The following is an 18,602-nucleotide window of genomic DNA, read 5'->3' on the forward strand; positions in this document are numbered from 1 at the left end:
GCTATTTATGGATATGAGCTTCATAAAAATGTGGGAGTACAAAATTAGCCAAATTTTGGAGAGGTCTTACACTGACGTCCCAGAGTACTCTGCTCATGGATTTTTATATATATAAACTTGAATTTTATCAGCATATAAATTGTGCTGTATGTATGGATGTGTTTTAGGCATAGATGATATGGGAAAATAGTAAAGAAAATTTTGCTGGTTTGAACTATTGTGAGTTTTCAGTTCTGGAGTTCAAACAAAGTCACTGGTTAACAGATGAGAAAGGATAGTAAATAAATTATTCGATGCTGGGTAAATTAAATACGATATTACTAAGACTTATGAGAGCTATTGTTCTTCCTTACAGCAGTGGAAAATTATTGGGAAAAAAAATTAGATCCAACATAATGAATCTATAAAAGAATGTGATAGGGATAATATCCTCAATTTGTACTAATTATTTGATTGTGGGTAAAGGAATTAATTTATCGTAGTGGATTGTTAACAGCAGCCGGAAAATGTCCTGAGAGTGTGCATCCATGTAATCAGAAATCCCAGATTTGTTTTTACAAACAACATTTTGGTAGAGGTCTTGTGTGGAAGAGCACTTCCTTGGTAGATAAAAAACGGTACTGCTTGCTGGCAGCCACTTTTGCGGCCAGTTAGGCCAAACAAATTGAGAGGAAATTGTAGTTAAATACGTAAGTTACACATGGCTATTTGTAAAAAAGGAAATTTGTTGAGATGGGAAACATTTTTCGAAGGTTTATTAAAGTGTTATAATATGACATGTGGCAAGGCAAACTATTGGATGGGAAAATTAGATCTGGTTATAGAATAAATTTATTGACCCCTTGAAGTTAATTCTTCGAATCATTGTTTCACTGGCATTTTTTGTTCAAATTGGAAATAGTTTGGTAGAGCTTTGGTTAAAACCTTTGGTTGCGGTATCTTGGAACGAATTGATAAACCATAGGAGATTGATAAGAATAGAAACAAATATGGACCCAAAATAGAAAGTTGGATTCATGCCTCTCATTGCAAGCAAGCACATGGGGCTAAGGTGGACGATCCCACAGAAAATGAGGCTGCACCTAGCAGCCCAGCAGAACATTCAGTGGCGGATAAATGATAGTCGTGATATACATTCATTTGAATTACATTTTAACACCCCTTGCATTGATAAACATTACAATTTCAACATTTAATATTCCTACTTGAATTAGGGAAGATAGTGACATTTATTTGCCCACATGACATACCATTATCTACTGATATTAGCGCAACATGAGGGATAATGTATCACAACTACACTCATGATTAGGGGATTTAGTTCGACCCCGGGAGATAGGGGGATCAGGGTAAGACAAATAATCTGATTTATGTTACATATTAAGGGATTTTCTTTATTTACCTTTTAGGAAGCTTGTTAGTTTGGTATATAATGTTGAATGTCATCGACATATAATTATGTCATAGGTATGAATATATACAAGGAGTAGCAGACTTGTTTGTTGGTTTAGTAGTTATATTGGCAATTGTTTTAGTGGTGGCTTGCTTGAAAGCCTTAGTGACGGTGTGTCTGAATAAGGCAACCAACAACACGATGATAACGCATGAAGTGACAAATGAGGAAAGAAATGTGGAACCACAAAAGGAAGACTTTTATGGCGACATAAATACTGAGATTAAAAGATTAAATCAAGTGATGTTGCAAATGAATACAGTAGAATTAAGATAATGGCATAACGACAATGTTATGAGTTGTGTCAATTACAATATCAGTGAACTCATATCACCACAAGTGACACACTGTTAGGGGAAAATAAAAATAAAAAAAAGGGAAAAAGAAAAAGTGGAGAGGAATTATGGTAATAATACATTATGCTTAATTTGTTGGTTTGGGAAAATTGTTGTTGGGAATTAGATATTCCTGTTTGTGATTGTAATCATATACAATTTATTTTCTTAGAGTAGTGCTAAAATACCTGCACAAGTTAATTTTTGAACTATATTAACCTGAAAGCAATTGTGGATGCTATTCTTAGTTTAGTAGTAAAATACATACCTGATTGAATATTATTTGTGTGACGCATATAAATGAATATAACTTTTTGAATGTTGTAAGGGAAAACAACAAATTGTTGAATGTGAAACTGTCGGAAGATATACATGATTATGCTGATTTCATGGTAAGATGTACCCTATCTGATTCAGTGTGTGTGGAAAGCAGATTCAGATGTGACTGAGCATAAGGATAAGACGAGATCACATTTTGAAGGGAGTGCTAACGGAATTGGGAAGAAGTTCGAGAAAGAAAATTTGTGGCTAAAAAATGAAGTTAATCGTGGCATACACCCTCTTTCTCAAAGAATGATGAAGACATTCTCCCGTGTAACTTGGAGATGAATGCTTACCTTCACCAAGGAAATTTATGTGACCATTTGCCTGGATCACACTGCAACATATGAAAGAAAGGCGATCACTTACTCTTGTTCGAAGGCTTCGAACATTCATCACATCAGAAGTTGCAGGACAACGACATTTTACCTGCAACCACTGTGAAATGCGGGGACATATGTTATTACTTCACCAACTTCCGGGGAGCCAGCAGGGAGCTGCAAACCAATGGCTGTGCCTTTTCATAACAGCTGTGCACGATTCTGCGAGCCACTCCTGGTATGGACCATGGATGACCTGAACACCATGGTCCCAACATCATTGTGGATGCATCCGGCATCCCTGTTCCACATCTTGCTGGCCAATCAACGTCACACCAATACTTGCTGCCCACTCACAATGAGGGAGGAGGCAAGTCGACTACAACTGGGTGAAGGCCTTGTTCAGGAATTACTATGGTTTACAGCAAAAAGTGGCAAGAATGCTACATGGAGAGCAGGGTCAGTCTATGACTCCGCAATGTTACCACAACAGCGAAATCCTACACGAAGTAGTGCAGGAGCTATGAAGACATTAGGAGAAAATGTTTCATACCTGGATTCAAACACAAGTGATCAGCCCTTCCTTTCAAACAAAGTCAACATTTGTGTGGAGGCAAACGTTTTTGCCAGATGGTGCAGATGCTTTACAAAACTTGAAAATGAAGTGAAATTGTTGTATCTTGGTGATGGTGAAGTGTTGTTTTGAAAAGATATTTGTGATGCAAATGCAATAGATTGAACAATATGGAAGGAGTCAATGACCAACGAAATGTTTTGTGATTCTTGCAGGATGACGGTGTATGCCTAAGGGAATTTGATTACCAAAGTTAGGATATTTACTTGTAGATATTGATTATTTACTTATACTTGTATTGATGTTTACTTGCAGTGATTGATTGTTTACTTATATTGATGTTTAGATTAATGGTTAATATAAACAAAAACAAAAAGAGGAGGGAATTGTGGAAATGTAACTCATTGATTGGGACTAGTAACGAAGCAGAGAGACGATTTCGTAAATGAGTGTCAGGAATGTGCACGAACATGGTAATCTCTTGTCCACCTGGTCACAGCCCCAGGCTGGAGCACCCCCCTATTGTTTGGTAAATGGAACTCGCAGCAGGAGGGGAGCGAGCTGGTGCCAGTGAGGCGACCGAGTAACGTTTGCGGAGAACGGATTAGAAGCAGCGGAGAAGGGATTACGATTTCAGCGCACAGAGGATTAACTGAAGCTTGCCGATATAAACAGAAGAGACTTTGAGTCAAGAGAGCACTCATCCTCAGAAGCCCTGCCCGACGGAATGAACGCGTACCACGGGTTCGGCGCTGCAGCAACGAAAGAGGGACTATGCAGATAGAGTTACCTGGTCCATTGAGTTAAACGGTATTATTTGGTATTGGAATGAAGTGAACAACCAGTTAATAAAGTCATGACCTTTTGTAAAACCTGTTTCCGACCATTGGCGTCTTGAGTCTCATATACACTTCCACGACACCTCCCAGCAATGAACGCCGGCCGTTCCGGAAACCTGCTGTTTATCGCGGACCGAGCCTCGGGGCGGCGCTTCCTCTGCGACACCGGCGCCCAGCTGAGCGTCATTCCCACTTCGGCGGAGGACAGGCAGGCCGCTGTCTGCAGCCCCCCCATTGCTCGCGGCCAACGGCTCCGCCATCCGCACTTTCGGCCCACGCACCGTCGCCCTCCGCTTCGGCAGCCAGCTCTTTCACTGGGAGTTCGTGACGGCGGACATCCCCATGGCTTTGCTCGGGGCCGATTTCTTGTGCGCCCATGGGCTGCTGGTAGACGTGAAACGCCGGCGTCTCGTCAACGCCGAGACTTTCAGCTCCCTGGCGTGCGCCTTGAGCCGGGCCGCACCCACCCAGTTTTCCTGCGCCCTCCCATTGGCGGACGACTTCGCACGTCTCCTCGCGGAGTTCCCGACCCTCACACGGCCGACGTTTTCGGCCATCACGGTGAGGCACGGCATCGAGCATCACATCCCCACTACGGGGCCGCCGGTGTATGCCCGGGCTCGCCGTCTCGACCCCGCCAAACTCGCCGTTGCCAAGGCCGAGTTCACGGCGCTGGAGCGCCTCGGCATCGTACGGTGCTCCGGCAGCGCCTGGGCCTCGCCGTTGCACATCGTCCCGAAGCCGGGGGGCGGGTGGCGCCCATGCGGCGACTACCGCCGCCTCAACGACGCCACTACCCCCGACGGGTACCCCGTCCCGCACATCCAGGATTTTTCCGCCCGGTTGGCGGGGCGGACCATTTTTTCTAAAGTGGACCTGATTCGGGGGTACCACCAGGTGCCCGTCCGCCCGGCCGACATCCCGAAGACGGCCGTGATCACACCTTTCGGCCTCTTCGAGTTCCTCCGGATGCCCTCCGGCCTCAAAAACGCGGCGCAGGCGTTCCAGCTCCTGATGGACGGCGTGCTGCGCGACCTGCCGTTCCTCTTCACCTACCTGGACGACATCCTCGTCGCCAGCACATCCAGAGCCGAGCATCTCCTCCACCTCCGGACGCTCTTCGGCTGCCTCAGCGAGCACGGCTTGATTGTCAACCCGGCCAAATGTCACTTTGGTGCGGCGACGATCGACATTTTGGGCCACCGCATCACCCGGAGCGGCGCTGTGCCGCTGCCGGCCAAAGTCGAGGCCATCGCCGCTTTCCCGCGCCCCCGCTCCGTCAAGGCGCTGCAGGAGTTCCTCGGGATGGTGAACTTCTACCACCGCTTCGTGCCCCAAGCGGCGCAACTCATGCGGCCCTTGTACGCCGCCCTCCGCGGCCAGCCGGCGAAGCCACGACGTCGTCTGGTCCACGGACATGGAAGCGGCTTTTGCCGGCGCGAAACGGGCCCGCGCCAACGCCACGCTGCTGGCCCACCCGGTACCCCATGCCCCCATCGCCCTCACCACGGACGCCTCCGACTACGCCGTGGGCGCGGTCCATGAACAATGGGTGAACGGGGCCTGGCAGCCGCTCGCGTTCTTCAGCCGGCAACTCCTGCCCAACGAGCTGAAGTACAGCACGTTCGACCGCGAGCTCCTCGGGCTGTACCTGGCCATCCGCCATTTTCGCCACCTCCTGGAGGGCCGCCCATTCACGGCCTTTGTCGACCACAAGCCATTGATTTTCGCAATGGCCAAGGTCACGGAGCCGTGGTCGGCCCGCCAGCAGCGCCACCTCTCCGCCGTGTCGGAATACACCACGGACATCCGGCATGTCGCCGGGAAAGACAACACCGTGGCCGACTGCCTTTCTCGGGCCGGCGCCAACGCCGTCCACCTCGGCGTGGATTTCGCCCTGATGGCGACAGACCAGGCCACCGACGGCACGGTGCAGGCGCTCAGGGTGGCAGACACGGGCCTCCGCTTGGCTGACGTCCCCTTTCGCGGGCACGGTCCTGCTTTGCGACGTCTCCCAAGGCCGACCGCGCCCCGTCGTGCCGGTCTCCTGGCGGCGCCGCATTTTCGCTTCCCTCCACGACCTCTCGCACCCAGGCTGGAAGGCGTCCCAGAAGCTGGTGTCGGCACGCTTCGTCTGGCACGGGTTGCGACGAGACGTCCGCGACTGGGCCAACGCCTGCACAGCCTGCCAGCGGGCCAAGGTCCACCGTCACACCCTGGCTCCGTTGGCTCCTTTCACCGTGCCCGAGCGGCGTTTCGACCACGTCCATGTGGACCTGGTGGGTCCCCTGCCCCCATCGCGGGGGTTCACCCACCTGCTCACCATGGTGGACAGGACCACCAGGTGGCCGGAGGCCGTGCCCCTCACCTCCACCACCACCGCCGACGTGGCGCAGGCGTTCATCGCCACCTGGGTCGCGCGCTTCGGCGCACCGGCGGACATCTCGTCCGACCGCGGCCCACAGTTCACGTCCGAACTTTGGGGCGTGGTCGCCCGCTCGTTGGGAGTCACTCTGCACCGCACCACGGCCTACCACCCCCAAGCCAACGGGTTGTGTGAGCGGTTTCACCGCTCCATGAAGGCCGCACTCATGGCCGGCCTCCAGGACGACGGGTGGGCCGACCGGCTCCCGTGGGTCCTTTTGGGTCTCCGCACGGCCCCCAAGGAGGACCTCCAGGCGTCCACCGCCGAGCTGGTGTACGGCCAGACTCTCCGCGTCCCGGGCGAGTTCGTGCGCGACGCCACCAGCCCCCGGTCCGCCGCGCGCCAGCGCACGGACTTCCAGGAGGCCGCCCAACGTTTCGCCCCGGTGCCAACGTCCCACCACGGCGACCCCCACTCCTACGTCCCCCCAGCACTCCGCACGGCGGAGTACGCCTTTGTGCGCCACGACGCGCACCGGGGGCCGCTCCGGCCACCTTACGACGGACCCTTGCGGGTCCTACGCCGGGACAAGTCCTTCATCGTCAGCATCAGCGGCCGGGCGGACCGGATCTCGCTGGACCGCCTCAAACCGGCCCACATGGACGTCGGCCAGCCGCCACGGCTGGCTCTGCCACCGTGGCGCGGCCTCCCCCCGTCCACTACACCCCCCGTCCGACCATCCACCACCACACAAGCCCCCCCCCCCCCCCCCCGCGACCGGCCAGGGGTCGTTTCGGTCGGGTCATCCGGACCCCCCTCAGGTTGACCTCCCTGGACCAAGTCCATTCTGGGGGGGCGTGTGTAGCGACCCATGGGTCCCCCAAGCAAGACCGGCATCAGAATCTCCTTGCTCCAGCCGGTGACGTCACCGGCGGGGATCCACGGCGCCAGAGTGGCTGGTCACGTGACCGCCAAAGCGTGCCGCACGTGCGGGTATAATGAGCTACACCTGTGGATCACGTGACCACCGAAGCGCGCCTCGCTTGAGAGGCGTGGCTTTCGGTTTCGGTTTCTGGTTTTGCTTTATAAGGCAGCCCGATAAACGGGCTTTTTAGTGTTCCCGAGTTGGTTTTACGAATAAACATCTTCTCGGACGAGTTTGTGCCTTGCCATCCTTTTATCCGTATTCTGCTGGAGTCCGGACTCCTTCAACTGTAACTTTCTTCCGAATCTGAGCACAATCATTGAACTTTTCCACACGCGACAACATAAAGGTGTTGAATGGCAAAAGGACCCAGTGAAGTAAGGCATTAGCCAAGGTGAAACGGTTTCTGTGTTCATCTAAACTACTGGTGTACTTATACTCTTGTTAAACCACTGGTTCTCAGTTGTGATGCCCCATCCTACGGCATTGGCTGTGCATAACAACAACGAAACGATGACGGTAATCCACAGCTTGTAGCCTATCCATAACACACTTTGTCGGATGCGGAGCGCAAGTTTTCCATGGTTGAATAAGAAGCTCTTCTGTCTACATTTGAACTCTTAACCGACCACAAATCATTGTCGTCCCTGTTTAATGAGTGTAAGGGAACTAACCTACAGGCCTCTGCATGTATTCAATGTTGTGTTGAGAAATTGGCAGCCTATGACTGTTTTATATGGCATCTTTGCTGACGACTCTACTCTCTGTCGCTCCATTCTTCATCCCTCAGATCGGCAGTCTGCAGCCTCCTCACTCTCTGCAGACCTTGACAAAATCACAGACTGGGCAAACAAGTGGAACATGTCTTTCAATCCTGACAAATCTCACACTCTTACGATGTCTCTCCGAAAAGACCGACTGGACAACCCTCCCATCCACTTTCTGAATAATCCTCTCCAAGAAGTTCTGTCACTCAAGCTTTTGGGTCTCACTATCTGCCATGATCTTTCCTGGAAAAACCACATTTCAAATCTGGCCTCCAAAGCCAGTCGCCGACTGGGCATCCTCCGTCGTGTGAAGTCCTTCCTTGGCACACCTGAGCTCCTCACCACATACAAGGCTTTCATCCGCAGCTCAATGGAATACTGCTCTCCCCTCTGGGCTGGTGCTCCTGCCTCACACCTAGCTCGCCTTCGCGCTGTTGAAACCAAAGCATTCAGAATCATTGGAATCTCCCGCGATGAAGCTAACTCCAAGGGCCTCTCACTCACTCACCGCAGGCAGGTTGGTGGTCTTTCCGTCTTCTACCGACTCCTCTCTGGCCTTGCCCCCCCAGCTCTCTCTGGGCTCTGTCCCGCAAATATTCCTACAGGTCGCACAAGATCTGCCTGCAACCCTCTTTTGGTTAAACTGCCAAAATCAAGACTCTCTGCTCACCTTCACTCCTTCATTCCTCTTTTCTCCCGCCTCTGGAACAAACTCCCTCACTCTCTTCAATCCCACTCCACCCTCCAAGTCTTTAAAACAGCTGTTCACCACCATCTCTTATCTTCCCCCATCCAAAACCTTGATCTTTTCTACCCCCGCTAATTTCACCCCAATTCCCCTTTTTGAAATACCAACTTCTGTCCTGGAAGTCCTTGGTGTCCTTGTGCTTTATACTTCTCCCTCCCCCCCCCCCCCTTCCCATGCCTCCTCCCCCCGGGCCCTCTCCCTTCCACACATCTCCCTGCTCTCGGATGTTGTGTTTGTGTGCTTCCCCTTTTCTCCCCATCTTGTCTTCCGCTCCCTCTTTTTGTGTATTTTGTTTGTCTGGTCGATTTGTTTGTGAAGTAAATGTTAGCTCTTTCACGAGCCTCGAAAAAAAAAAATCCTCCTGGCAGGGAGACCTTCAATGCTGATGCCTTGACTAGGTTACCACTGCCTGTTAACTCAGGTAATTTACCTGTACCAGATGAGTATTTTTGGCAGAGTGTGTTGACTGTGATAATGCTCCAATCACTTACAAACAAAATGAATCATGGACGAACGTGGACCCAGCCCAGACACTAGTAGAAGACAAAGGAGAGAGACCACCGACCTGTCGTTAGTGCATGCAATGGGCTCCCTGAAAAGGTAGTGGCAGCAGAAACAGTAAATAGGTTTACATTTTAATTGCATCGGTACTTATAGTATTGGAGATAGAGGGGTACACTGTACAGTGTGTACAGTGGAGGGATACTGGCAGGACGTCGGCCTATATAGCTATCTTGCGTGTGGATAGCTGATCGTACCGGCATCTGGTGTTGGTGTAGCACAGGCATGATGGACTGAATGGCCTCCTCCTGTGCCACAGTTCCTTGTTATTACCGATAAGCCACTCATAAACTCCATGTTGAGAATGAGGGAGGTGACTATATTATTGTTATGAATTTGGGTAGAGGAATATCTAGAGCCAGGTAGATCTGAATAGGTATCATGCTTCGTCTGTCGGGATAGCGAATCTACCTGTAATAAGTTGTGTTTTAGGCGGTTTGTCGGGGTAAGTGTATACCTGTGAACATACAAGGATGTTCCTCTGTTAAATAGTTGTAGGGACTAAGATAAGACCGCTGTGTGTCAGACCTGGTGATCATTCCTTTGTCCATTATGTCAACGCACTCATATAATCACTTAGATAGGTCCTTAGTGCACACATTAAATAATTCCCCTCCCTTACCTTAATGACTTTGGGAAACAGGCAGGAAGCCAGATCGGGGCAGCGCCGCATGGAGCCACACCCAGCCACACCACCAGCTGGCCGAGCAACGAGCATCGTGGCAAGCAATAGCCACGCCAAGGGAACGGGTGATTGGTTGAGGCGGAAGGCGCGAACCTTCAGCCAATCAGCGCGGAAGGCGCAAAACGACGACTTAGAAGGAGGTTGTTCATTGGAGGGAAGAGTGCCGGTGATGTGGGAAGGTGCGAGCAGGTTCGAGAGACCAAGAAGATTCGAGGCTCTGATTGGGAACGTGCCAGATTGACGTCACACGCCGGGTGACAAAAGGACTCGCTCGACGACATTCTCTCTCTCTCTCTCCTCGTGCTTGAAGCTGTGTCTCTCTGTGCTGGACTTGAGAAATATCGGCTCTGCGCTGGACCCTTCGTGCTTCTCTCCTCTCTGCGCTGGACTCTTGGAGATATCTTGTCGCTCGGAGCTCTTGGCTGGTCTTCCCTGGTTTTCCTTTGTGCTCGCTCCCCTGGGTTCTTCTTGGTGCACATGGTGTTCTTGGTGCTTGGTGCTACGAGCGAGGCTGGCAGGTGCAGCGAGACGCTCGGTGAAGCCTGATGGTGCGCGAACGAGGGGCGCATCAAGGCCTGCTTCCCGCTGACCGGAGTCGCGGTCGGACGACTGCGCTCGAAGCCGGACCCTCCTGGACTACAGACAGATAAGCACGCACCACATCTTACACAAATCCACGACGAACGTGTTATTTTATTAATTCATTTTTCCTTTTCTCGTATTTGAGGTCTGGTGTGGGGACGTCCCAACGTTCATCCCTCGTGTTCCACTGTATCGGGTCCCGTATTAAATCTTTATTTTTGTACATTGAATTCGGGATTTGTTTTGAGTTAATTTCCTCCAGGATCGGAGCTGCAGTCGGATCATTACAGGTACGCGCTTGCCGCTTCTCCCTCTTCATTCTTCCTCCCGCACCCTTAAAGCCGAATCTGTATTTGATCATCACCTCCATTAAAGCCGGTCTGTCGTCCGCCGTCCTACGGTGTTAACCAGAGGGATTCACGCGACATTATTATTACCGTACATTATTATAACATGAGAGTCTTTGTCATTTAAAGAACACTTATGGGCATGCCATTTACCCAGTACAAAAATACCAATGGTCCCACCAAACTGCCTTGTGGTATTCTCGAGTCTCTATGTTATATACTGTTAGGTGTATGGGGCTAGGTAATGAAATACGTTCGTCCAGGTAGGATTGTATCGATTAGCGTGCACCGTATGCCGTGTAGCCACCTTCATGTACCTAAGTCAGGCCGGGATGTCCTTGTAAGCGTTATGTGTCTCCATGGCGAGGGGTGGAGATATGCTAATTAGTTAGGGTATAAGGGTAAATTTCCTGTGTGTAAATGTCTCTGTAGTTTTTCCCTTTGTTCTTATGACACTTACACCACCAGCCATGTGATCAGCACCTAAATTAAATAACGCGATCGCCGACCGCATTCGGACACTACTACTGACACCACCCAGCTCGAATCTTCTTGATGGGTGCCAAGTGTGGCCGCGAGGCCAGGCCCCAATGGACGATTGGTTGGGATGATTCGGTGGCGCTTGGTGATTGGTGAGAGTGTGACGTCAGAGAGAACGTTCGAGACCAAGGAACAAAAAGGTGAAGCACCGCCATTTTCTCTCTCTCTCTCGTCCTGGGCTACGTGGAGTTTGGTCGCATATTGCACTTTCTCTCTCTCTGTCCCGGCATTGTGGCAGGTGGTTCGAGTTGCCTTGTCTCTCCTGTGCTGGGCAGTCACATTTTTTCTCTCCCCATTCCGGGCTGCAGGAAAGATGGACGCATCCTCTCTCTCTGGTGCTGTTGGCTTCTGACGGCTGCGTTTCATGTTGTGTGCACCTTGGAAGTTCGGGATGTTCGGAGCTTGGTGCAGCCGAGCGAGAAGGACCGAGGGGGAGTGGGGGGGGGGGGGGGCTCTGGCCTGTTTGCTTCGCGTTGGCAGCTGACGGTGAACGCGACTTCGCACCAACACATGTCTTCCCGCGGAGGGACATGGAACCAGCAACGCCACCAAAACCATAGTTGAGCCCTGAGCTGAGTACCAGGCAACCGACCACACTACATTTTTACTTTCGTTTTCCCCTTGTGTTGTATACGAGTCTGAATGGGGGCACCACCATTAGGAATTAGATTTTACCGTACATTCATTTTTGTTAAAAGGTGTGCACAGAGGGAGTTGCAGATGGAGGAAATGTTGAGTTGGATCTTGGAGATGGCGTGAAGCTGGAAGGTGTGAAAACATTTTGTTACCTAGGAGACATGCTGAATGGAGAAGGTGGATCAGACTCGGCAACGGTTGCGAGAGTGAGATGTGCATGGAAGAAGTTTCGGGAACTGAGTGGCATGCTGATGAGGAGGGGAGTGTCGTTGAAGCTGAAGGGAAAAGTGTATGCTGCATGTGTGAGAAGTGTTATGATTTATGGGAGCGAGACATGGGTAATGAACATAGAGCAGCAACAAAGGCTGGAAAGGGTGGAAATGCGAATGGTTCGGTGGATGTGTGGAGTATCGTTGAGAGAGAGGAAGACAAATGATGAATTGCGAAAGATGATGGGAATAGAGCCTGTGATGGATGCTGTGAAGAGAAACAGGTTGAGATGGTTTGGTCATGTGTTGAGGAAGGATGAAAGTGACTGGTTGAGAAGAGTGATGGAAATGAATGCAGAAGGAAGTAGAGGACGGGGAAGACCGAGAAAGACTTGGCTAAAGATGGTCGAAGAAGAAATGCGGGCAAGGGGGTTAACAAGGGGAGATGCAGAAAATAGGGCAAAATGGAGAAGATTGTCATGGGGACCGCAAGGCTAACCCCTGCTCTTGCAGGGAAAATGGCCTTAAAATGCCTGTTGTATTCATTTTTGTTATCCTGGTATTATTTTCATTAAATCATTATTTATTGCATTTCCTTGTCATGCCTGTCTTGTACGTATATTTGTCTGTAGGGATCGGATCTATAACCCCCTGTGTCATGTCCGTCTGTGCAAATAAGACCAGGGAACTCTGTTTCCCTCGCTAAAGAGATAACACCGACATAGTTTTGGGTAATTGCCTCGGGGTTAAAGCTCGTTTGGTCAGCTGTCGCCCTGAGGTCTTCACTACAGGGTAGACACAACAATACAGCATATAGATATCCATGATGATCCATCCCAACAAGTACAGTAGCCGACACCGGTAGGGTTGCCAACTGAAATTTCGCCAAAGCACGGCAGAAGGACATGTAATTTGGAGTTGGGAGGCGGGTGCGAGTGATGGCATGGCCGGTGAGGGGGATGGAATGGGGGCTACACAGTGTCTTGTGGGTGGCGTATGTTTTTGTGTCGTGGTTATGTGTTTCTATGTGGTCGTGAGGTTGGAGAAAATGAGGATGAGTGGTGATTATTATGATTATTGTGTTGGAAATGAAAATGTGTAATGGTTAACTGTGAATGGGATTTCACATGAGGGCAGGCCTGAGGCCATGGCAATTTTTTGTAACACCTTTTGAACCATCTTTTTTGGAATTGTGCTGAGTTGTGTTGAGAATTGAATGGCAGCGGGGGAGGAAGTGTGTTTTGGGATCTTGTGGGTGGGGAAGGTGTGTGTGTCCGCAGGTACGGATCAAGCTCTGAGGAGCGATGCCTGCGCCCCCCCACCCCCTCTGCGGCAATTACCCCTGGCAGCCAGTGGTATCTGGAAATAGGAGCTCATCAGTGGAGGGTCTGGTTGGGCGCCCTGGGGTAAAGGAGACCCCCGGCGACCCGTGGAGCTGCGCGGAAGCAGGAGGCAAAGGAGCCTGGTGTGTGGAGACCCTCACCGGCGAGGTATCGGTGGAAAGGGGCTGTTGGGCTGTCACGGGGCCAAGAGGTAAAGGGGGGGGGGGGGCAATGAACGTGTAAGTCGGTTGACTTGTTTTGGGACGGGGGGCAATGAACGTGTAAGTCGGTTGACTTGTTTTGGGACTGCGGGCACCACAGCCTGAAGCTCCCCCACCATCTTTTTGTGCGGTACCTCCCCGCTGCCTAGTTGAGGAATGCACACACACGAATGACATCAATGCCATGGTCCTGCAGGTGGAGGGGTGGAGGGGGGGAGGGGTGAAATAAGTGCTTTGAAATGATTTTGTGTGTAATGAGTTTGGACTGAGTATGCGTGGATAAGGGGTGTGTGTTGAATGAATGTAGGCGAAATCCACCGAGCCATGTCACTCACCTGTAACACTTGGACAGAGCCTGCGGAAATTTAGGGGCGCATTGGGAATGGCCCCGCAGGTAAGGTTGCGTCTTGTGGCATCCACCGGGGGGGCGTGGTCTGTAGACCGGGGTTGTACAAATGTTTAGAGTTTTGAATTTCTGGTTAAGGTTAAGTTTTGTGGTTAAGTTAGTTTTGGTGTGTTGTTTGTTTCCTCCCTCCGCAGGAACAAAGAAGAAAATGTACATATTTGCTTGCATGATTGTTAAGGGGTTTAGCTTGTTAAGGAGTGTAGGTAGGAAGTCCGACTCACTTCCCACAGCCCTCCTGATTTATTTCATAGGTTAATTAAGTGTGAGACAGTAAGTGTTAAGGCTGGAATGGTAGCGCCTGCAGTGAACCTTGCATGAGCTACGGTTCCAGGGGGGGGGGGGGGGGGGCTGTGTTACGTCTGGTGGGGTAGTGATATGTGGAGCAGATAGATCTGAATAGGTAACGTGCCTCGTCTGTCGCGGGAAGGAATCTGACCTTGTAATAAGTTCATGTGTAGGCGTTTTGGCGGTAAGATATATACTTGTGAACCTACCAGGAGATTCGTGTGTTAAGTAGAGTTAGGGATTAAATAGTAGCGCCCTTGTATGTCTCACCTGGTCAGCCAAACCTTTGTCTCTTTTGGCACCGCAACCACTTAGACACTTAGTTAGGATCTTTATTGCAACACTAAATAACGCCCTTCCCTGACATGACTGTGAAAGAGAACCGGCAAAAGGAAACCAGGCCGGGACACCGCCGATAATGGCCGCCGCCACATACACCCCCGGCGGGCCTATCCACCTCGAATAGCACGTGCTATGACCACGGAGTAGGGAGCGAGGTTGGGAGGTTTGGTGGAAGGGACAGATGGGTTGGCAGCGTGTCAAGGCTGACGTCACCGGCCAGCAGATATTAGCAAGGGCTGAATGCCATTTTTAGAGAGGGAGTTGGTTCTGGAGAGAGTTGGTTCGAGGGAGTTGCTTCTGGCAGTGAATCTTGAGACGCAGTGGAGTGAGTGAGTTGGCGAGTAGTTGAGTTCGCACAGGCAGAGAGTTGTGAGAGAGTTGCTTCATTGGCTTGGACTTGGCTCGAAGCGGCACTTGGCGTGCAGTGGACTTGCACTCTCTTCCCATTTTTGCCATTCTTCGTCGTTCTGTGTTCGTGCTCGAGTTGAGGGTCGACCTTGTGTGTAGCTCGCGGACCTGCATTGGACGCGTGGTGCTTGGTGCACGGACCTCGTGGGCGATCGGAGCTTGGAGCGAGGCCTGGTGGTGCTCGGAGGCGGTCGGAGAGGGCCGCGTGGGACGCCGAACGGAGCCGCGTTGGACACCAATCCATACAAGACTACAGACAGATAAGGCCGAGCTCCGCGTTTACACTGTATACGATGAGACGTGTTATTTTCGTATTCATATTCCCTCGTCTGTGGTTGAGATCTGTCGTGTGGGGGCGTCCCTATTTAGGCCATTAGTTGATTATTATCATCACGGTTTTCCTGTCCCACCATCCTTGTTAATAAACGCTGATATTATTTTTATATTCCCTGTACATCTGAGCCTGCTTGAGTTGATTTCCCCGACAGGATCGCCATTTCGCAGTTAAGCGTTTCCGCAGCCTCCATTTTCCTTCTCCCTCCCGCGCGGCCATAATAAAATCTGTGTTTGGGTTGTGCCTCCGAATAAGACCGTTTAGGCTATCTGCGACTCTGGTGTTAACCGGAGTTGCGCGACACTATTGTGGAATCCTTGAAAGTGACAAACCCATCATTTAATTATAATTTACAAATTACCTTCACAACATTTACCTTCATTTCCACTACTGTGTTCCACGACTGTGGATCTTTAACAGAGAATGTAAATACATGTGATACTGAAAAAGGCAGGGACACTGAGTTAACTCGATGGTATTCATAGAATACTTACCCTGCGCAGACAACTTGGTGCAACCAACTCTTCTGTTTTTGAATGTTTTAAAATCTTTGATCCAATATGGCTGCCAGACCACGTGAGCGATGACATCATAAATTTGACTCGATGACTCAGACTCGGACACTCTCCTCTCAATTTCGACCTACATCGGATATTACGTCATCCGACGGGGTTGTGTGACCGGTGTGAGGTTCCCGAGGTTTTGGATCATGGTTTCTCTTTCTGCCCTCGGAATGAGGAGCTCAGATACTGAACTGAAAATATAAAATTTTAAATAGAAAATTTTCAATTCAGTGAGCTCAGATCGCGTCGACCGCACTCTGTCCGTCACATGGCGATCACGTGGTCAGATCTGCCTGATGTATTTCGCCGTCTAACTCAGAAGTATCCTCGATTCTGCAGATCAGTTTCAAAATTTATTAAAGGAACGCAGCGAGTAATAGAATTATAAACCTCCAGTTTCTATAACCGAAGTATTTAGGTGCGTGGTGTATATAGATCCTCGCGACGGCCCTGACACCACCACCAAACCCTCAAAGAAGAAGAAGAAGAGGTGAGAAAGGACAAAGAACTTCCGGTTTATCTTGCAAACGTCGTACTGAAAGCTGAAACTGTTCCTGTGACGAAGGTTCACGTGGTCTGAGCTGAGGTTTGTTCTGAGTTTTTCATTTTACTAGGGCATGCCCGTACTATATCTATATCTAAAATTATATCCCCCCCCTCTATTTACATGAAATGGTTTGGTCCAAAGCGAACGGCTTGCGAGTGGTGACAATCCCCCCCCTCTATTTACATGCAATGGTTTGGTCCAAAGCGAACGGCTTCCGGAGTTTGGTAAAGAAATCGCCATCGCGTGCACAAACGCGCAGGAAAGCGAATGAATCGCAAATTCGTTTTTATTAGTTTTAAAACGTAGTTTAACGCCAACATAGTTTGCAAACGTGAAATAAATGAATACGCTCTCAAATGTGCCATCCGAGGCAGAGTGTGTCCGCCACGTTCGGCACACGCGATCGTTCGCTGCTCTCTGATTGGTTGAATCGTTTTTTGGACATAGCTCGGTAAGTAATTGTCCGATTAATATGAAACCTTGAAAAGGCACATCCTCGGGTCCCCAGCAATATACCTGGCAAGTTAAAAGTATATCGGACCCGTGGTTGTCGAGAAACAGCGGTCACAGACAAACAAACGTACAGACAGACAGAGATTACTGGAATTATAGATAGATTATAAATACTGAGAAAGATTTGTGAAACGTTTATTTAAAGATAAAATAATTTCCTGTTCGTTGATGATGGGAAAGAAGGAAAGTTAAACGAGTTTATATTTAATTTTAATGTATGTTGAGGTATTTAAGTGTGCATTTAATGAGGTGTTTGTCACTCCTTTTGTTTCATTCACCGCATTGTTTTATTTCACGTCATCACGAAACTTCCCACAACGATGATTAAACCTCTTTCTTCATTTTAACTACAAATCAGTCAGAAAGTGTTCATAATTAACTTGTACATCTAATGTGACCTGTAAATGAGGTGCAACAAGGGTACGATGCACAATAATCTACTTTCCCTCTTCTGGTGGATATTTAACGTTCACAACCTAAATGTAGATGGAAAACCTGATTCATGATCTAGAAATATCGAAAAGATCCTGTGGGTCTAAAATGTAACATTCCTGGTTAACTTCCCACCGAGATTCCATCCTTGCTTCAATTGGACTCCTCGAGGAAATTAATCTGGAATTCCAGAACTGCTCGTCCGTGTATGTATCTATCTCTGCCGTGCCTGTCTGTGTCTGCCGTGCTGGTCTGACTCTGTGTCTGTCTCTGCCGTGCCGGCCCGTGTCTGTCTCTGCCATGCCGGCCCGTGGCTGTCTCTGCCATGCCGGCCCGTGTCTGTCTCTGCCGTGCCGGCCCGTGTCTGTCTCTGCCGTGCCGGCCCGTGTCTGTGTCTGCCGTGCCGGCCCGTGTCTGTCTCTGCCGTGCCGGCCCGTGTCTGTCTCTGCCGTGCCGGCCTGTGTCTGTCTCTGCCGTGCCGGCCTGTGTCTGTCTCTGCCGTGCCGGCCTGTGTCTGTCTCTGCCGTGCCGGCCTGTGTCTGTCTCTGCCGTGCCGGCCTGTGTCTGTCTCTGCCGTGCCGGCCTGTGTCTGTCTCTGCCGTGCCGGCCCGTGTCTGTCTCTGCCGTGCCGGCCTGTGTCTGTCTCTGCCGTGCCGGCCTGTGTCTGTCTCTGCCGTGCCGGCCTGTGTCTGTCTCTGTCGTGCCGGCCTGTGTCTGTGTCTGTCCGTGCCGGTCTGTGTCTGTCCGTGCCGGCCTGTGTCTGTCTCTGCCGTGCCGGCCTGTGTCTGTCTCTGCCGTGCCGGCCTGTGTCTGTCTCTGCCGTGCCGGCCTGTGTCTGTCTCTGCCGTGCCGGCCTGTGTCTGTCTCTTCCGTGCCGGCCTGTGTCTGTCTCTGCCGTGCCGGCCTGTGTCTGTGTCTGTCTGCCGTGCCGGTCTGTGTCTGTGTCTGACTGTGTCTGTGTCTGTTGCCGGCCTGTGTCTGTCTGTGCCGGTCTATGTCTGTGTCTGCCGTGCCGGCCTGTG

This window comes from Myxine glutinosa, chromosome 6 (genome assembly GCF_964187855.1).
Source record: "Myxine glutinosa chromosome 6, kmMyxGlut1.1, whole genome shotgun sequence".
NCBI lineage: Eukaryota > Metazoa > Chordata > Myxini > Myxiniformes > Myxinidae > Myxine > Myxine glutinosa.